Raw genomic sequence first — 22,467 nt, 5'->3', positions numbered from 1 at the left:
CTATTGCTCAGCCTATTGCGTCCACCATTGTTAAAGCCTTGTTGAGGCTTTTGTTGATCCTTCCATGAAAAATTTGGATGATTTCTCCATGATGAATTATAGGTGTTTCCATAAGGTTTACCCATGTAATTGACCTCTGCCATTGCAGGGTTCTCAGGATCATAAGCTTCTTTAGAAGCTGCCTCTTTAGTACTGTTGGATGCATTTTGCCATCCATTCAGACTTTGAGAGATCATGTTGACTTGCTGAGTCAACACTTTGTTCTGAGCCAATATGGCATTCAGAGCATCAATTTCAAGAACTCCTTTCCTCTGAGGTGTCCCATTATTCACGGAATTCCTCTCAGAAGTGTACATGAACTGGTTATTTGCAACCATGTCAATGAGTTCTTGACCCTCTCCAGGCGTTTTCTTTAGGTGAATAGATCCATCTGAAGAATGGTCCAATGACATTTTCGAAAACTCAGATAAACCATAATAGAATATATCTAATATGGTCCATTCTGAAAACATGTCAAATGGACACCTTTTGGTCAACTGCTTGTATCTTTCCCAAGCTTCATAGAGGGATTCACCATCTTTTTGTTTGAAGGTTTGAACATCCACTCTAAGCTTGCTCAGCTTTTGAGGAGGAAAGAATTTATCCAAGAAGGCAGTGACCAGCTTATCCCAAGAATCCAGGCTATCCTTAGGTTGTGAATCCAATCATATTCTAGCTCTGTCTCTTACAGCAAAAGGAAAAAGCATGAGTCTGTAGACTTCAGGATCAACTCCATTCGTCTTAACAGTCTCACAAATCTGCAAGAACTCAGTTAAAAACTGATAAGGATCTTCAGATGGAAGTCCATAAAACTTGCAGTTTTGTTGCATTAAGGCAACTAGCTGAGGTTTCAGCTCAAAGTTGTTGGCTCCAATGGCAGGAATGGAGATGCTTCTTCCATCAAATTTGGACGTTGGCTTTGTGAAGTCACCAAGCACTCTCCTTGCATTATTATTGTTTTCGGCTGCCATCTCCTTCTCTTGTTCGAAAATTTCTGAAAGGTTACCTTTAGATTGTTGTAACTTAGCTTCTCTTAATTTTCTCTTCAGAGTCCTTTCAGGTTCAGGATCAATTTCAACAAGAGTGCCTTTTTGCTTGTTCCTGCTCATATGAAAGAGAAGAAAACAAGAAAAGAAGAGGAATCCTCTATGTCACAATATAGAGATTCTTTTATGTTAGTAGAAGAAGAAAGGGGAGAAGAGTGAAGAAGAATGGGTTCGGATTTTTAGATGAAGAGAGGTGAAGAGAAGTGTTAGTAATTAAATAATTAAATGGGAGAAGAGAAGAGGAAGAGAATTCGAAAATAATTTTAAAAAGGGGTTAGTGATTTTCGAAAATTAGAGATAAAATGTAATTAAAATTAAAACATGAAACAATTAGTTAATTAAAAAGAATTTTTGAAAAAGGGGTAAGATATTTTCGAAAATTAGAGAGGAAAGAGTAGTTAGGTGGTTTTGAAAAAGATAAGAAACAAACAAAAAGTTTATCAGTTAGTTGAAAAAGATTTTAAAATCAAATTTTAAAAAGATAAGAAGATAAGAAGTTAGATAAGATATTTTAAAATCAAATTTTGAAAAAGATAAAATTTTGAAAAAGATAAGATATAAAAGATAAGATAAGATATGTTTGAAAAAGATTTAATTTTAAAATTAAAATTAATTACTAACAAGAAACTAAAAGATAAGATTCTAGAACTTAAAGATTGAACCTTTCTTAACAAGCAAGTAACAAACTTCAAATTTTTGAATCAATCACATTAATTGTTAGCTAATTTTCGAAAATTTGATATAAAGATAAGAAAAAGATTTTGAAAATATTTTGAAAAAGAATTTTAAAATTTTCGAGAAATAGAAAAAAAATGAAAAAGATATAATTTTTGAAAGAGATTTTTGAAAAGATAAGATTTTTAAAATTGAAATTTTGACTTGACTTGTAAGAAACAACTAATTTTTAAAAATTTTTTGACCAAGTCAACCCAAAGTTTTGAAAATTTGGAGGGAAATAAGGAAAAGATATTTTTTTATTTTTGAATTTTTGATGAGGAAAACACAAACATGACCCAAAACATAAAAATTTTGGATCAAAACATAAGATGCATGCAAGAACACTATGAATGTCAAGATGAACACCAAGAACACTTTGAAGATCATGATGAACATCAAGAACATAATTTTGAAAAATTTTTTGATGCAAAGAAAACATGCAAGACACCAAACTTAGAAATCTTTAATGCATGGACTCTAACAAACGAAAAATGCATATGAAAAACAACAAACAACACAAAACAAGAAAACATCAAGATCAAACAAGAGGACTTATCAAGAACAACTTGAAGATCATGAAGAACACTATGAATGCATGAATTTTCGAAAAATGCAAGAGACAATTTTTAAAGCATGCAATTAACACCAAACTTAAAATTGACTCAAGATTCAAACAAGAAACACAAAATATTTTTTATTTTTATGATTTTCTAATTTTTTTTGTATTTTTATTAATTTTTTTCGAAAATATAGTTTGGAAAAATGAAAAATAAAAGAAAAATTTTGAAAAAGATTTTTGAAAAGAAAATTACCTAATCTGAGCAACAAGATGAACCGTCAGTTGTCCATACTCGAACAATCCCCGGCAACGGCGCCAAAAATTTGGTGGACGAAATTGTGATCACATCAATGTAGTATTCTTTGTTGTTGTATGGAATCATTATTATGGCACTTATGTGTGGACACAACTCCGTTCAACTTAACCAGCAAGCGTACTGGGTCATCCAAGTAATACCTTACGTGAGTAAGGGTCGATCCCACAGAGATTGTTCGTATGAAGCAAGCTATGGTCACCTTGTAAATCTCAGTTAGGCAGATTAAATGGTTATGGGTTTCGAAAATTAATAATAAATAGAAAATAAAAAGGGATAGAAATACTTATGTAAATCAATAGTGGGAATTTCAGATAGGCGTGTGGAGATGCTAGAATCCTTTCGAATCTCTACTTTCTTACTACTTTCATCCAACTCTTCTTACTCCTTTCCATGGCAAGCTGTATGTAGGGCATCACCATCATCAATGGCTACTTTTAATCCTCTCGGGAAAATGGTCCTATGCGCTGTCACTGCACGGCTAATCGTCTGGAGGCATCACCCTTGTTGATGGCTACATCCCATCCTCTCAGTGAAAATGGTCCAAATGCTCTGTCACAGCATGGCTAATCATCTGTCGGTTCTCAATCAGGTTGGAGTAAAATCCCTTGATTCTTTTGCGTTTGTCATCACGCCCAGCCTTCAGGAGTTTGAAGCTCGTCACAGTCATTCAATACCGAAATCCTACTCGGAACACCACAGACAAGGTTAGACTTTCCGGATTCCCAGGATCCTACTCGGAATACCACAGACAAGGTTAGACTTTTCGGATCCCCATGAATGCCGCCATCTATCTAGCTTATACCACGAAGATTCTGTTGGGGAATCTAAGAGATATGCGCCCGGCCTAAAGTAGAACGGATGTGGTTGTCAGTCACGCGCGTTCATAGGTGAGAATGATGATGAGTGTCACGGATCATCACATTCATCAAAGTGTTGTGCAACGTATATCTTGGAATAATAATAAAAGAGAATTGAATAGAAAGTAGTAATAATTGTATTGAAACTTGAGGTACAGCAGAGCTCCACACCCTTAATCTATGGTGTGCAGAAACTCCACCGTTGAAAATACATAAGTGAAAGGTTCAGGCATGGCCGAATGGCCAGCCCCCTGAATGATCAAAAGACCGAATGATCAAAGACTAAACAGTCAAAAGATTAAACTGTCAAAAGATGTCTAATACAATAGTAAATTATCCTATTTATACTAGACTAGCTACTAGGGTTTACATGAGTAAGTAATTGATGCATAAATCCACTTTCGGGGCCCACTTGGTGTATGCTTGGGCTGAGCTTGATCTATCCACGAGCTAAGGCTTCTCTTGGAGTTGAACTCCAAGTTATAATGTGTTTTGGGCGTTCAACTCCGGATCATGATGTGTTTCTGGCGTTTAACTCCAGACAACAGCATGTACTTGGCGTTCAACGCCAAGTTACGTCATCAATTTCCGAATAAAGTATAGACTATTATATATTGATGGAAAGCTCTGGATGTCTACTTTCCAACGCCGTTGAGATCGCGCCATTTTAAGTTCTGTAGCTCCAGAAAATTCATTTTGAGTGCAGGGAGGTCAGATTCCAACAGCATCAGCAGTCCTTTTGTCAGCCTTTTTCAAAGTTTTGCTCAGGTCCCTCAATTTCAGCCAGAAATTACCTGAAATTACAGAAAAATACACAAACTCATAGTAAAGTCTAGAAATATGAATTTAACATAAAAACTAATGAAAACATCCCTAAAAGTAGCTTGAACTTACTAAAAACTACCTAAAAATAATGCCAAAAAGCGTATAAATTATCCGCTCATCAACAAGCAACCATTCTAAGTTTGGTGTTGGAGACTATGCTTTACATAGCCTTAGAGAAGATGAAGGCAATAATGATAATTAAGGTGGTATCATTTTCTTTAAGCCTCCAAGTTTCAATTCTTTTTTGTGCTTTCTATTCTAGTTTTGCTCTTCTCATGCTTTCTTACACCATGTCTTGTTTGCTGAACTTACTACTTGTGAAGTCCTCTTAAGTACTCTAATCACATGAAAAAGAGTTATTTAGATAGAGAAAAGTTGAATTTGATAAATAAAGTCCTCTAATGATAAGTAATGGTACATTACGTGTGATGATCATGGATTGAGCTAAAAAGTTGACGATCTTATATAAAGGGGAAGGATGATTCCTATGAGAATAAGGCTTCGCGAAGTATTATGAGATCTCAGACCAAACCAAAAGAGTCCTTGAACTTCAATTGAAAAAGAAAAAGAAAAAAAAAGAGAGAAAAGAAACAGCAAAGAAAAATCAAGATAAAGATCAAAGGTTGCAAAGCTCTGAGCATCAATAGTTAGAGAGCCCAGTTATGTGTCTGTGGTGTGAGTGCCCAAGGATAGGGTTCGGGCAACTAGATCCAAGGGGTGCTTCCTTCATCACCCGATAACTTGGACCAACTGGTTCGAGATTATCGATCGAAAGCCCACCATCGAGAGTCGCCTTGAGACAAAACATTTAGAAGTTCAAAGAGGCTCTGGACATTGATGGCTGGGATTTTAAAGTCTTTAACTATATGGTTGTGGTGAAAACGTATCAAGGAGTAGCTTGGGTAATTAGAACGAGTAGTGCCTTATCACCCGGTAAGTTGGGCTAACTAACCCAGGATTATCGATCGAACATCCACGATTAAGAGTTCCTTTGAAAATGGAGCATTTAGAGTTGTCAACACTAAAATTTCTCTATTACAGATAAAGAATTCAAGGATCAATCAAAAGCTTAAAAGAAGGATTTGTTAATATTATCCGAGTCTTAATGCTCAGGATCCTTCACTCCCAGGAATACAAGACTGATTAAAGATAGAGAGAAATCAATGACACTCACATGGTTTGCTAAACCTCACTCCTAAGAGGGACAAGAGCTTCAAGAATGATTCAACCCCCTTTCATCTAAAACAATTCCTTTTTTTTCTTCTTCTTTGCTTGAGGACAAGCAAAGCATTAAGTTTGGTGTTGTGATGCATTTTCATCTTTCGTATTTTTTTCTTAAAATTCTATTCAATAAACTAAGAATTGTCATAAGATAAGTTGTGATTTCATGATTAATTGAGTAATACTTTGAGTTAGCGTGAATTCATTGATTATAGGAGAATTTGGAAGAGAATTGGCAAAGATTAAAGAAAAAGAAGGCCAGGAATCACTTTGAGAAAAAAGAACAAGAATAGAGAAGCAACTCAGAGAGCTCTCTAGACCAAACAAAGAGCTCCCTAGACCCAAAATGTTGAAGACGTGAAACGTGGGAGAGCAAGTGTGCCACACCAACTAATTGTGCCCTCCCAGGGGCACTAGGTCCATCAATGTGCAACGCAGGAGAATCGGTGTCCAATGCCAAAATGGAGGTCGTGCATACGCATCTCCCATGCGTACGCACAAGTTGCAGAATGTGCTCATTCATGCGTACACATGACCCATGCATACGCATGACTCCCATTTCAACGTGAGATGTAAAAGCATCAACGTGGGATGTGAAGACATCAACATGGTACATGGGAAATCATGCATATGCATGATGCGTATGCATGCAACAAGAGAATTTTGAGGCATCATGCATATGCGTGAAGCATGCGTACGCACAAAACCTAATTTGTGTGGGATGTCAGATTTTCTACGTGCAATGCCTGGGAGATAACAAAGACCGAAATTAAGGGAAAAAACAAAGCCACGTGCCACGTGAGACCTTCCACGTCCAACGTGATCTATCCAAGGAGTGAATTGAATAAAAAATGTGTTTCACGTTGTACGTGGATCTTTACATGTGACGTGGGATTATGGGACACTCTACAAGGACCTCAATTGACAAACCAAGTCCTCAAATCCTTCAACAATTATATGATTTACTCAAGGCTCAACTCAATACCATAAACCATAGCATTTATTGAGGATTTGCAAGAAGAAAAGATTGAAAGCTTGGCTGGAGGAAAATATTAATTAGTTAGATTTGATTTTTTTTTCAATTTGATTCTGTTTTAAGTTTGAATTTGAATTTCTTTTAGGTGAGTATTTAAGGAGAGAAGTCAGACGTTTTGAGCCTCCTCCTCTTCCTCGACACTTTTTACTTTTCATAATTTCAGGTTTTCTTTAAAGACATGAGCAACTAATCTCCTTGGTTAAGGTTAGGAGCTCTGTTGATTCCTATGGACTAATACTCTAGCTTTTCTACCTTTAATTAATGCATTGATATCTTCTTAAGAAAAAAGTTTTTGTTCTTCATCAAAAGGGGTTTGAATGTGTTGAAAAATAATTCTTCTATGACTTGAATTCTTTTAACTTCTTGAAAAAATTTATTAATTGAATTAAGCTTGAAAACCAACTCTCACAGCTCTTAAGTTTTAAGACTAAACTAGATAAGTGACATCGAATCAACTAAAGGATATTCTTAGGAGTTGTGTGGTTAAATCAGTGAACGTGCTTAACCTTTTTTTTTAAATAAATGATTGAGGGATTAGCGATTAATTAGGTTAAAGAGAAATTAAATCTCCAAGAAATTGGGGTTTGATTATTGATGATTTGCCATGAATGAATCTTTTCATAATCAAGGTAGAAAGTGAAAAAGTATTTGATCCTGAAGTTTCAACATCTCTAAAATCTTAACACTTTTAATCATATTATCTTTCAACACTTACTGTTTGTTCTTGTCTACTTCACTGTTTATGTTAAAGCTTTCCAGAAACCTAATTTTGATTGTTTGACTAGAATAATTGATTGACTATTGCTTACTTAATCCGTTAATCCTCGTAGGATTGACACTTATTCACCGTGAATTTATTACTTGGTATAATCCCATGCACTTATTGATAATTTATAGTTGTAAAATCTGCATCATTATTGTCATAAAATTACTCATTCTAAGAATTTAAGTTACTATATAAAAGTATATAGGTGACTATATATCTAATATGTCATTTATTATACAAGTATTTTTAGTTCAAGAGAAAAAAAAACTTACCTAACAAATGCTTTTAGTTTAATTATTGTAGATACAAATAATTTTCACTAAACATTAACAAAACTATTTGCAATATAAGTCAGGCTTCTCTTTTCTTTAAATTCTCTCTCATACAACCTCTCTTTGCAACTAGGGGTAGCAATGGGTAGGGTAGGGTAGGGTAGGGTAGGGTTTGGATCCAACTCTAACTCTACCCGCGGATTGAGAATATTCCAATCCTAACCCTATCCGCTCTTAATTCCCGGGTACCCGACTCTACTCGTGGGTTACAAAAAAATATACAACATTATTATATAACTTGATGATAATTTAAAATATAACTAATATTTATGTAAAAAAATTATTAAAAATTATCCATTAATGATTTTTTTTTAGTGGCTAAGGATCCTTTGCATTTAGTGAAAGGTCTTTGATTCAACATTCATTTAAAACGTATTTTTATATAAGTATATAACATATACATATACATATATAGAGTGCGGGTTGATCGGGTTGGGTTGAGGTTCAACCCGCACCCTACCCGACCCGTACGAGAATCCTACCCGCATCCTACTCTACCCACTGCGGATCGAGTTGACAACCCTACCTAACCGGGTGGGATCGGATTGGATACCCGCAGATAGAGTACATATTGCCACCCCTATTTGCAACTACAAAAACTTGAAATTTTGGAGGGTTGTTGTCGCACCATCTTATCTAACAAGACAGTAATAGTGACGCTCTCTCTCCTTCTCTTGTTTTCTCTCATATTTCCTTTTCTTCTCTTCAACTCTTCTTCTTTATTCTTTGTTTCTTTCTTTTTTTTATATCTTCTATTGCTACTCTTTCCTCTGACTCCCTTCCTTCTTTCTTTCACATTATTTCTTTTCTATTAATGAAAAAGACTCTTTTTTATAAAATTATTTATTTTTAAAGAAAATAATAGTTTTTTCAAAAAATAAAAAAATTTTAAAATATTACAGCACACATGTTTGTCTCTAATTTTATTCATCAAAATTTTTTATAATTGAACTTTATACTCATTCTCAAGACATAATTTATCATTCAAAATATCTATATATATATTTTTTAAATTAACTCTAATATTTTTTTGTTGTCGGGTCGTTTGGTATTTTTATTACTGAAATTTTCTTTGATTACTTTCACTTTTAAAAATAAAAAAACATAAAATATGGATGCATGCATTTCGTCTTACAAGAATATATTGTATCCAAGGGGCCAAGCACAACTAGCTAGCACCTAATTATTTGATTAATAATTAGGTTTTTTTTCATATCTAATCAAAGGTTCGAATAATCCTAGTAATACCTATATGGGGAAGATTTCTTGGTTGATTGTTATCGATATTAGATAAATAAAAAAGAAAAACTTACATGTTTGGATGAGTTTTTTAAAATTTTTTTTAATTTATCTTTTTTAAAAGATCTTATGTAAAAATAAAAGTAATTTTATATTTGGATATCTCATGTAAAAAGATCTTTTTATCTATTAATTATGTTTGGATATAACAATATAAAAATATTTTTTTGTTTATTTATTACATAAAAAATATCTTTTTTTAAAGAAAAAATCTTTTAAAAAAAGATGTAAATTACAGCTTTTCAAAAAAAAATTTTTATTTTTCTAGTGCTTTTACTTTTACTACTAGAAATTTGCTAAACACACTAAAAAAATAAAAAAAAATTTTATTAAAATTTTTTTTTATCAAAATAATAGTCTCCAAACAAATACTACATTATTTTTTTTATACCTAATTTCATGCATTTACCCTTTCTCTATCTTTTATATAATTGGTAATTTGGAATATGTTACGGCCTGGCCCAAGATCCCCACGGGTCAACCCGGCCCGAGCTCCACCCAGCCCGGTTACGCGCCCTCCAACCGACCCGGACACGCGCCCCGTATGGCTCACACGCAGCTATAGGACAGCGTCCTTGAGAATATGGGCCTGTCCCCATAAGGGGCCCACTACTGACATGTATATAAGGGAAAGACTGGCTCTTCCCCCGAGGTACGTCACCTTTTCTCCTATCATTTTCCCCCGCCTGCACACTAGCTGACTAGAGCGTCGGAGTGTCTTTGCAGGTGGCACCCCCCCTTTTTCCTTCACAACGGGAGCTCGGCTACGTGGCAAATCCGGGCTTAGCACAACCGCGAGTGAGGCGTCCTCACCCCATCCCATAACAACCCGACCTGTCCGGCAACCGACAACCGAACATTGGCGCCGTCTGTGGGGACCGCCTCAATGGATGTTGTGCCGGGTCCCGGAGACCAAGGCCGAGGAGCCGGAGCGGAAGGGGCGGCCTCTGTCGCCTCACTAAGAGGACGACGTAGGTCCCCCGACAACACACTGGATAACACACGAGGACGCGACCCTTCGGAGGAACGGGCAGCGACAGCGCCAAAATAATGCAAGAACTACGTCACAGGGTCCAGAACTTGGAGCGGCAATTGGCCGACCAGGAGCGTGACGAACGAACTACCGATCCCAGCTACACCCCATCCTCCGAAAGCCAAGAAAGAGACTCCTACCGAAGCCGTCTGCGACGCACCTCCGCATCCCGAACGGAAGCGGAGAGCACCCGAGAAGAATCCCCGATTCCGAGGAGACGGAATGACACGATAATCTACTCCCGAGGCAGGGAAACGCGCCGCACAACACGAGATCGCGAAGACGGGAGGTCCAACAGGACACGACAACCTGTAATAATGGGCACCACCCCATTCCACCATTCCATCCTCGAAGTCCGGTTGCCGAAGCACTTCGACAAACCAACAGGCATGAGGTACGATGGAATTCAAGACCCCCTAGAACACCTCACGGCCTTTGAAGCAAGGATGAATCTAGAGGGAGTAGGGGACGAGGTGAGGTGCCAAGCTTTCCCGGTAACCCTCGCGGGACCCGCGATCAGATGGTTCAACGGCTTACCGCAGGGATCCATTCACGGGTTCTCGGACATCAGTCGTGCATTCCTCGCCCAATTTACAACACGAATAGCAAAGGCAAAGCACCTGATCAACCTTCTGGGGGTCACCCAGAGACAGGGAGAGTCGACCAGAAAATACCTGGATCGGTTCAACGACGAGTGCTTGGAAACCGACGGCCTAACCGATTTGGTGGCCAGCCTTTGTCTGACGAACGGCCTCCTCAACGAAAACTTTCGAAAACACCTCACCACGAAACCAGTTTGGACGATGCATGAGATCCAGACGGTAGCTAAAGAATATATAAACGATGAGGAAGTCAGCCGAGTCGTGGCTGCCAATAAACGACAGTCCGGCTACAGCCAATCTCGGCAACCCGGTAACGGAGAAAGACTGAAGGAACAAACCAGGGAGGAGGCGCCAAGCAAGGCTCCCAGGTCGTTCCCCCGGGTCGGGAAATTCGCCAACTACACACCACTCACTCTTCCCATCATGGAAGTTTATCAACAAATAGCCGAGAAGGGAATCCTGCCAAAGCCCCGACCACTCAAGGACCGTACGGGAGGAAACAAGAACCTCTATTGTGACTACCACAAGGGTTACGGTCACCAAACGCAGGACTACTTTGACCTGAAAGACGCACTAGAACAAGCGATAAGGGAAGGCAAGCTGGCAGCATTCTCCCATCTTATCAGAGAGCCGAGGAGACGCTATCGTGAACATGACAAAGAAGCCAAAATCCGTTCGGCAAAGCGGCGACAAGAGCCAGAAGATGGAGACTACGGCCTCAAAGTGATAAACGTGGTAACAGCCAAAAACACCGCGCCAAAATCCCGATCGGCGCACAAGAAAGATGCTAAGGTCTTGGCGGTCTCCTCCTCGGTGGTGCGAAACTCTAAGAAGCCTCCGTCCATTTCTTTCGGCCCAGAAGACAAATGGTTCGACGACGCCCCGGAAAACCCTCCCATGGTCATTACGGCTAGAGTGGGAACCGGCCTCGTCAAACGCATCCTTGTCGACACAGGGGCTGATTCAAACATCATGTTCCGCAACGTATTTGACGCACTGGGGCTAAGGGACGCCGATCTGACGACCCACCAACACGGGGTCATCGGATTGGGCGACCACTTCATTAAACCTGACGGAGTAATATCCCTACCGATCTCGGTAGGACAAGCCCAAGATCGAAGGTCGACGATGGCCGAGTTCGTGATCCTCCGAGATTCCACCGCCTATAACATCATCTTGGGAAGGAAGACGATAAACGATGTTGAAGCGATAATCAACACGAAGCTGCTAGTCATGAAGTTCGTTACTGATGATGGATCTATAGGGTCCATAAGAGGGGATCTCGAGACGGCGGTCACCTGCGACAACGCCAGCCTCTCCCTAAGAAAGAAATCAAAAGAGGCGTCCGGTGTGTTCCTAGCTGACCTGGACACCAGAGTGGACGACAAACCTAGACCGGAACCGGAAGGGGACCTGGAAAAATTCATGATCGGCGACACGGAGGAGAAATTCACGTTCATCAACAAGAACCTCCCACATGAGTTAAAGGAGCCCTTGATCGAAATGATAAGGGCCAATAGGGATTTGTTTGCCTGGACACCTGCCGACATGCCGGGTATAGACCCAAAAATCATGTCACACCATCTGGCCGTCAGGTTGGAAGCACGCCCGGTAACACAACGCAGAAGAAAGATGTCGACAGAAAGATCAGAGGAAGTGGCCAGGCAGACGGCCAGCCTCCTAGAAGCAGGTTTCATACGAGAAGTAGACTACTCGACGTGGCTCTCGAATGTTGTTCTAGTGAAAAAGCACAACGGCAAGTGGAGAATGTGTGTAGACTACTCTGACCTTAACAAGGCATGCCCAAAGGATTGTTTCCCCCTCCCTAACATAGACGCACTCGTCGACGCTGCGGCGGGCTACCGTTACCTGAGCTTCATGGATGCCTACTCCGGTTATAACCAGATACCGATGCACCGTCCGGATGAAGACAAGACGGCGTTCATAACGCCAGGGGGAACCTTCTGCTACAAGGTGATGCAGTTCGGCCTGAAAAACGCAGGAGCAACATACCAAAGGCTGATGAACAAGATATTCCATGATCTTATAGGCAAAACAGTGGAAGTCTACGTCGACGACGTCCTCGCAAAAACAACACGACCTGACGACCTCCTAAAGGATCTGGAAAACGTATTCGCATCTCTCCGGCAACACGGCATGAGGCTGAACCCCCTCAAATGTGCCTTCGCCATGGAAGCTGGCAAGTTCCTAGGATTTATGATAACTCAAAGAGGGGTAGAAACCAACCCGGAGAAGTGCCAGGCGATACTTGATGCCAGGGCATCCTTGCTAGTTTTACTAGCCATTTTTTGTATGCTTTAGGTTGGTTTCATGCATTTTCTTAGGCAATAAGCAAGTATTTGGATGAGAATTGTATGCAGGCCTTGATTCAATCAAACATTGTTAAATATGTGCATTTTCATGAGATTTATGCAAGAATTGTTTGATGTTATGAATGATGCAAAATCTTGTGATTTAGCAAGGCTTTGATGCATGTGTTTGGTTGATGATAGGTGAAGCAAAGAGCCCTGGAGCAAGAAGGAAGTCACCAAGGGCGTTTCCAACTCTAGAAAGGCGTTGCTAACGCCAATGTGCGCATCATACAAGCAAGCTAGGCAACCTTGGGAATGAAGAGCACGTTGCTAACTTGGGCTACCACTGGCGTGTTTGATGATAACGCTAGCAGCCCTGGAGAGTGATCCTAGAGGAGTTTGCACGTTGCCAACTTGCACTTCTACGTGAGTGCTTGGCAATAACGTCAAGAGGCAAGTAACTTTGGCACCAAAGGGGAAGCTCGAGCACGTTGTTGAGCTAGAAACCATGGGCGTGTTCTAAGGCAACGCCAGGAACGGTTGCTTGGCTAGGCACCAAGTCTTGGGTGCCAACCAAGTTGCCAACGCCAATCAAGGCACCAACCACGTTGCCAACGCCAATCAAGGCACCAACCAAGTTGCCAACGCCAATCAAGGCACCAACCAAGTTGCCAACGCCAAGTCTTGGTGCCAATCAAGTTGCCAACGCCAAGTCTTGGTGCCAACCACGTTGCCAACGCCAGGAAGAGCTGCCAACCGCGTTGCCAACGCCAGGAAGCAAGCATGGAGCAAGGGGGCAGGGGCTGGCACGTTGCCAACGTGCTGAGAAGAAGGAGTGTTTGCCAAAAACGCTGGCAAATCTGGCAGCCGGACCTTACTCTCTTCCATGGAGTATATCTTGAGTTCTAGAGCATCAAATGATGCACTTCCAACGGCATTTGAAAGTAGACATCCAGAGCTTTCCAACCATATATGATAGTATGGGTTTGACATTAGTTTGAAGCTTCAAAAACTGGCTTCATTTGGAGCCTCAGAAAGGAGCACGTTGCCAACGTGGAATCTAAGTTGGCAACGCCCTTGCTAAAATTTGGCTCCCTGGGAGGCATAACCCACGTTGCCAACTTGGGGAAGGTGAAAGCGTGTTTGCTAGCAACGCCTGCGAAGCTCAGCAGCCTTAGAAGATAACCCACGTTGCCAACTTGAGAATGTGAATGCGTGTTTGTCAAAAACGCCGGCAACCTTGGCAGCCTGACCCTGTCTCCTTCAAACAAGAATAACTTGAGCTACAGAGATCCAAATTGAGCGCTTCCAGTTACGTTGGAAAGCTGACATTCAGAGCTTTCCAACCATATATAATAGACTATAGTGGAGCATGAAATGGAAGCTCGAATCAGAGTCATCTTTAGGCCCCAAAAACAAGGAAATGAGGTTGAAATTTAAGGCAGCATGAATGAGCCAAGAGAGGAGGGTCGAACACGTTGCCAGGGCCAAAATGAACTGGCGTGTTCCTTGGCAACTCCAGCAACAACGCCCAGGCCAAGAAATTTGGGCTAGGGGCGTTGTTGAGCACGTTATTGGTGGCGTGTTTGACAAAAACGCCCAACCAGGGCAGCCTGACCTTGCCCTCTTCAATGGAGCATAACTTGAGCTAGGAAAGTCCAAATGAAGTGATTTCAGTGGCATTGGAAAGTAGACATCAAGAGCTTTCCAATGATATATCATAGTTCATATTTAGGCAAAGGATTGACACTCAAATTCTGGGCAACATTAAGCATGAAAGTAAAGTCAAGAAGAAGAAAAGCAAGTTGTTAGCAACAACTTGGGCTAGTAACGCCCAAGCACCAAGCTACCAGCCCAGGAAGTGTATTGGCACGTTGCCAACGTCCTTTGAACTGGCGTGTTTGCCAGTAACGCCAGGCCATTGGGCCAGAAGCAATGTGAATGAGCTCTTCTTCCTCTGTTTGACAAGAATTCCTTCATGAAGCTAATCCAAATCAAGCAAGCAAAGCCCATAACTCTCAACCAATCAAGGCCACAAGAATCATCTAGAATAGTTAATTTTCATTTTGTTTGTAATTTTCTTTTAATTTCATTTCAATTTGTAATTTAGAAAATCCTATATAAAGGCCATAGTCTCATAGCATTAGTTTGTTGGATTGAAGGGATACGGAGGAGACCAATTTGAAATTCTGTGAATTGGCACACTCCATTGAGAGTGGGTCTTCGGACCCCTCCCCTTCATACACTCTTCTTCACTTCCCCTTCTCTTCTTCCTTAGTAGTAGTGTAGTTTAATTTGTAGTTTTCATTTATGAATTCTTGAATTTTCAATTTCTGTTTTGAAGTCTCACTCTTTATTTTCATGCACTTTAATTTCATGCAATTTAGTTTTCAGTTGAGAGCAATGATCACTTAATTCCCTTTTCATTAGGGGGAAGAGCTCTGCTTGTTTGAATGCATTGATGAACTCCTCTTTTCCTCCTCAATTCAAGTGGTTAATCCAAAGAGGAAACTCTTGTTCTTCAAAGATTCAACCACCATCGAGAGAGGGGTTAATCTATGTGAATTATGTGGTGAATTTGAGGAATGAACCACATAATTCAGTTTAGAGTTCATCCTTTCATGATTTCCTTAATCAATACACCTTGGTTGGTATGTGAGATGTAACTTTCCTTGGTTGAGATTATGGGAGTTGTGTGGCTGGATTAGAATTGAGCTTCATCTCTTCTCATGAACAACTAGATCACGAGAGTGGCAATTGGTTATGTTGAGAGAAATTGAATCACCAAGAGATTGGGATTCAATTACCCACTTGCCATGGATCTATACCCATGATTGAGAAGGAATTGATCAACATCAATTCATGAGGATTTGCATCTCCGATCCCTAATGATTCTCTCTATCATTAATTCTCATTTCTTTTGCTCTTAGTTGTTTGAACACCCATCACCCCATTTCCCTTTTACATTCTTGCAATTTATTTTTTTATCATCTACATTCTGTCTATTTATTTCTTGCTCTTGCTCTTATGCTCTTTAAATTTCTGCAACCTTTAATTCCTTGCAATTTATCTCTGATGTCATTTAAGTTTCTTGCATTTTAAGTTTCAGTTATTTACTTTCATTTTATTTCTATATTCCCGTTCTTTGAATTCCTTGCCATTTAAATTCCTGCAATTATGTTCAAAAGTCACAATGCTCATAAAATCAAAACCATGTTTGCTTGACTAAATTTACCATTTAACTAAAGTTGCTTAATCTACCAATCCTCGTGGGATCGACCTCACTCTAAGTGAGTTTTACTACTTGATACGACCCGGTATACTTGCCGGTAATTACGTGAAATCTAAATTTTTACGTATCAAGTTTTTGGCGCCGTTGCCGGGGATTGGAAAAGATTGACAATGATTAAGTGAATGGTAGTTTAGATTAAGCATTTTTTTTCTTTGTACAGTTCTTTTAATTTTTTGTTTTCTTTTTGGATATTAAGGTGTTTGTGTTATTGCCTCACTAAGAAATTCTCATCTGAGACATGTATTTCAATTGCTTTGTGATTGTGTTCTACAAAACTTAAATGGAGTTTATCTCATCTTTTGATCAAACAAATTTTCTGGGATATCACCCACCATCACCAATTGATTATTCTAATGGTGGCTGGGAGTATCGCCAAGAAATTGCAAATTCTGAGCACTCCAATCCATGGAGATTTGCTCCAGAGCCACAAATTGATCAAGCTAATCACATGAGATGTTGTTCAGAACCACAAAATGATTTATGTCATTACCCTCATGGTGCTTGGGCATATCAACAAGAGTGTGAACAATCAAGTGAAATGAATTTTCTCCCAGAGCCACAAAGTGAACCATGCTGTTATGACATTGACACAAACTATAGCTGGGAAGGAAATTTTAATTCTCCAAATGCTATTCATCAAGAGACATCATCTCTTGATTATGCTTGCAACAGATTCATGCAAGATTCCTCCCAAGGACTACAAGATTGTCCATACTATGATGATTTCAACAATTCTTCAAGTTGTGCCTGGGAGGAGCAAAACCAGAAAGCATTTGAGAGCCCATATTCTACTTATCAAGAGCCATCACCTCTTAATTATCCAACCTCACCTCCAAATTTTTCATATCAAAATTCTTCACCACTTGAGTTTGCCTCAACACAAAATTCCTTCCAAAATTCATACAATTCAATTCATCATCCACAAAATTCATTCCACCAACCACAAAACTTATTCCACAATTCACAAGATTCATTTCATACCACTCAAAACAACCTCACCACAACACATCCATATCCACAAAACTTCTCTCAACCTTCACCTCTTAAGCTAGTAGCTGAGGACCTCCTTCAAACGTCCAGAGAACTCTTGGAAAGACAAGAACAATATTGGGAGGAACGAGAGAGCCTTTTTGAGAAAATAGATGGGCACTTAGAGCAATTAAAGAAACATTTAGGATTGCCAAGCATTGAGAATGAAGACCAATTTGTGAGTGAGGAAGTGGAAAAAGAAGAACAAAAGGTCCATTTGTCAAGTGAAATTGCAATGAAGGATGAGTTGGTGGAGGTATATGAGCACAGAATTCCAAGTCCACAGAGGGTAGTTAAAGTAACAATGGAACATGAAAACTCACAACTCTCTCAAACTTCCTTGAAACAAAAAGGCTCAACAATTGAATCCATGATTGAAAGATATGAAGAGGAGATGAAAAAATCTTGGGAAGAACAACAAACCTCTTCCATGAAAGAGCTATTAAAGCAAATGTTGAGTGTAAAAGAAGAAGTGGAAGAACAAGAACGTGAGGAAGACACTCAAGAGAAATCACACTCAACTAAAACAGAGAAGTGCAAAAAGGAAGGGCTCATAGGACCACCAATTCAAGAGGCTTTTGATGAAAAGAAGACTCCAACAATCACACAACCACCAAGACTTGGATTCAAGAAAGTGAAGGCAATTAACAAAAGCACCAAGAAGAGGATTGTGACCAAGCTACCAAGGACAATATTCATGAAGAAAAAGGGGTCAACCACAAGCAATCCTCCCCCTGATCCAGCAAGCAAGCTCAATCAAGCCATTAACAAAAGAAAGCTTGCTGAGGAGAGGCCAAGACAGGGGACACTAGCTGAATTTTCTTCCCCCTTAAGGTCATTCCTATTAACAAACTGGAAGAAGAGGAAGAAAGTGAACAACATGTCAACCATAGGTATAATTTCTCTTCTCTGCTTTGTTTTTGTTCTTTGTTTTATTTAAATTCAATAAATTGGCATATGGTTACATTCTAAGTTTGGTGTTGCCTTGCAACAAATTGTTTTCAATCTTTTTGGATGATTGCATCAAATCAAAAATGAAAGTGACACACCAATATTCTAAGTTTGGTGTGCCATTTATTTTTTATGCAATTTATTCAAGCAACACTACTTGTCTGCATAATCATAATGCCTCTGCAGTTTTAGTTTTCTCTTTTGATTTGACACTTTTGCATTCTACTTGCTTTAGTTATTTTTCTATCTTTAAATGCTTTCATTTAGTTTGCTTATTAACTGTTTTTGTTAATACACTACCAAGAGATCTTTATTCATGACAGATTCTTAGCTTGGTGATTGTATTTAACATACAACAGTTTCATTTGCTTAGTTTTAATTCAAATAAATTGACATATGAGTGCATTCTAAGTTTGGTGTTGCTATGCAACAAAATTTGTTTCCAATCTTTACTGGATACTTGCATTAATTCCAAGTGAAAGTGTCACACTAAGTTTGGTGTGCCACTTATCTTTTATGCAATGTATTATGCTCACCTTCTTAAGTTTGCAATCAAAATGTCTATGTCTCCTGTGCCTTAATTGTTATCCTTAATTTTGCTTACTTGAAACACATGTGCTACTAATGTTTCATTGTGTAAGACATTCATGATCTATCTTATCCCCATGGCCACGCGGTTCTAATTGTTGCTTGAGGACAAGCAATCATTCTAAGTTTGGTGTTGGGGAAGTGGAAGAATAGGAGGAAAATGAAAACAACAATGAAGATGAACTACAAGGTTGTAAAGTTCTTTTTCCTCTCATTTATTTCCAGTACTTTAAATTGGATGATTGTCTTATTACCTTCTCTGTATACATGTGTGATATGAATAGGCATAGTTTGATTTCTAAATTGCAACATGCTACTATGACATTATGACTACCAACTTGAGTTTTGTGAATTCAAAAGCAAAAAAAAAAAAGAAGCATCATGATCATAAACAAACAAGGAATTAAAGAAGAACTAAGCATGTGCATACAAGTATTGGAAGGCTAGTATGTTTGATTGTTGCTCAAGTACATTAGATTTTATTTAATTGAAGTTTTCATCTAGGACATTTTGTGAAATCTTTTGAAAATCATGAAAACCTTGAAGAAGCAAATGCAATTAAGGCAAGAAAAGAAAAAGGGAAAGAATGAGAAAGTTGAAGGCTCTGAGTACCAATGACAATTCCATTGTTAAGTACTTGTGGTGTTTATGTATCAAGTAAAATGCTTGAAAACAAAACACTTAGAAGTCAAGGCTAGGCTCAAGTGCAAAAGCACTCCCTCAAAGCTCAAGGCTCTGAGCATCAATGATTAGAGAGTCAAGAAAAGAAATAAATGAGCTTAATGAAGTCCTCTAATTAAATGCTTGTGGTGCTTATGTATCAAGTGGTAAGACTTGAAAACAAAGCATTTAGAGTCGTAGTTTTGTTATCAACTCATGGGGCAAAGCACCCAAAAGGAAAAGCTAATAAGAAAATCAAAAGCTTGTTTCAAGGAAGAAATATAAGAAAAAGATTTCATAAATTGAGCTAGATAGAAGCATCAATCATTTACATTTCTTTTGTGATTGTAGCTTACATACAAAACTAGCTTGCCATGAACATTAACTTGCTATTCTTCTAACCTTGGATTGTTAATCTCTATTGCATGATTCTTTTCTAGCTTGAGGACAAGCAAGGTTTAAGTTTGGTGTTGTGATGCCAGGGCATCCTTGCTAGTTTTACTAGCCATTTTTTGTATGCTTTAGGTTGGTTTCATGCATTTTCTTAGGCAATAAGCAAGTATTTGGATGAGAATTGTATGCATGCCTTGATTCAATCAAACATTGTTAAATATGTGCATTTTCATGAGATTTATGCAAGAATTGTTTGATGTTATGAATGATGCAAAATCTTGTGATTTAGCAAGGCTTTGATGCATGTGTTTGGTTGATGATAGGTGAAGCAAAGAGCCCTGGAGCAAGAAGGAAGTCACCAAGGGCGTTTCCAACTCTAGAAAGGCGTTGCTAATGCCAATGTGCGCATCATACAAGCAAGCTAGGCAACCTTGGGAATGAAGAGCACGTTGCTAACTTGGGCTACCACTGGCGTGTTTGATGATAACGCTAGCAGCCCTGGAGAGTGATCCTAGAGGAGTTTGCACGTTGCCAACTTGCACTTCTACGTGAGTGCTTGGCAATAACGTCAAGAGGCAAGTAACTTTGGCACCAAAGGGGAAGCTCGAGCACGTTGTTGAGCTAGAAACCATGGGCGTGTTCTAAGGCAACGCCAGGAACGGTTGCTTGGCTAGGCACCAAGTCTTGGGTGCCAACCAAGTTGCCAACGCCAATCAAGGCACCAACCACGTTGCCAACGCCAATCAAGGCACCAACCAAGTTGCCAACGCCAATCAAGGCACCAACCAAGTTGCCAACGCCAAGTCTTGGTGCCAATCAAGTTGCCAACGCCAAGTCTTGGTGCCAGCCACGTTGCCAACGCCAGGAAGAGCTGCCAACCACGTTGCCAACGCCAGGAAGCAAGCATGGAGCAAGGGGGCAGGGGCTGGCACGTTGCCAACGTGCTGAGAAGAAGGAGTGTTTGCCAAAAACGCTGGCAAATCTGGCAGCCGGACCTTACTCTCTTCCATGGAGTATATCTTGAGTTCTAGAGCTTCAAATGATGCACTTCCAATGGCATTTGAAAGTAGACATCCAGAGCTTTCCAACCATATATGATAGTATGGGTTTGACATTAGTTTGAAGCTTCAAAAACTGGCTTCATTTGGAGCCTCAGAAAGGAGCACGTTGCCAACGTGGAATCTAAGTTGGCAACGCCCTTGCTAAAATTTGGCTCCCTGGGAGGCATAACCCACGTTGCCAACTTGGGGAAGGTGAAAGCGTGTTTGCTAGCAACGCCTGCAAAGCTCAGCAGCCTTAGAAGATAACCCACGTTGCCAACTTGAGAATGTGAAGGCGTGTTTGTCAAAAACGCCGGCAACCTTGGCAGCCTGACCCTGTCTCCTTCAAACAAGAATAACTTGAGCTACAGAGATCCAAATTGAGCGCTTCCAGTTACGTTGGAAAGCTGACATTCAGAGCTTTCCAACCATATATAATAGACTATAGTGGAGCATGAAATGGAAGCTCGAATCAGAGTCATCTTTAGGCCCCAAAAACAAGGAAATGAGGTTGAAATTTAAGGCAGCATGAATGAGCCAAGAGAGGAGGGTCGAACACGTTGCCAGGGCCAAAATGAACTGGCGTGTTCCTTGGCAACTCCAGCAACAACGCCCAGGCCAAGAAATTTGGGCTAGGGGCGTTGTTGAGCACGTTATTGGTGGCGTGTTTGACAAAAACGCCCAACCAGGGCAGCCTGACCTTGCCCTCTTCAATGGAGCATAACTTGAGCTAGGAAAGTCCAAATGAAGTGATTTCAGTGGCATTGGAAAGTAGACATCAAGAGCTTTCCAATGATATGTCATAGTTCATATTTAGGCAAAGGATTGACACTCAAATTCTGGACAACATTAAGCATGAAAGTAAAGTCAAGAAGAAGAAAAGCAAGTTGTTAGCAACAACTTGGGCTAGTAACGCCCAAGCACCAAGCTACCAGCCCAGGAAGTGTATTGGCACGTTGCCAACGTCCTTTGAACTGGCGTGTTTGCCAGTAACGCCAGGCCATTGGGCCAGAAGCAATGTGAATGAGCTCTTCTTCCTCTGTTTGACAAGAATTCCTTCATGAAGCTAATCCAAATCAAGCAAGCAAAGCCCATAACTCTCAACCAATCAAGGCCACAAGAATCATCTAGAATAGTTAATTTTCATTTTGTTTGTAATTTTCTTTTAATTTCATTTCAATTTGTAATTTAGAAAAGCCTATATAAAGGCCATAGTCTCATAGCATTAGTTTGTTGGATTGAAGGGATACGGAGGAGACCAATTTGAAATTCTGTGAATTGGCACACTCCATTGAGAGTGGGTCTTCGGACCCCTCCCCTTCATACACTCTTCTTCACTTCCCCTTCTCTTCTTCCTTAGTAGTAGTGTAGTTTAATTTGTAGTTTTCATTTATGAATTCTTGAATTTTCAATTTCTGTTTTGAAGTCTCACTCTTTATTTTCATGCACTTTAATTTCATGCAATTTAGTTTTCAGTTGAGAGCAATGATCACTTAATTCCCTTTTCATTAGGGGGAAGAGCTCTGCTTGTTTGAATGCATTGATGAACTCCTC

The 22,467-nt window shown here is 39.7% G+C and overlaps 1 non-coding gene across 1 annotated transcript; it reads left to right on the top strand.

Annotated features, from left to right (window-relative positions):
- The first annotated feature begins 510 nt into the window (after positions 1-510).
- Positions 511-614, top strand: LOC130983814 (small nucleolar RNA R71). Its single transcript, XR_009087788.1, has one exon. It is a non-coding gene; the product is annotated as a small nucleolar RNA R71 (small nucleolar RNA).
- The last annotated feature ends 21,853 nt before the right edge of the window (positions 615-22,467 follow it).

This window comes from Arachis stenosperma, chromosome 5 (assembly GCF_014773155.1).
Source record: "Arachis stenosperma cultivar V10309 chromosome 5, arast.V10309.gnm1.PFL2, whole genome shotgun sequence".
NCBI lineage: Eukaryota > Viridiplantae > Streptophyta > Magnoliopsida > Fabales > Fabaceae > Arachis > Arachis stenosperma.
Note: the sequence above shows the minus strand (reverse complement) of the source record. Positions and strands in the feature narration are given on the sequence as shown.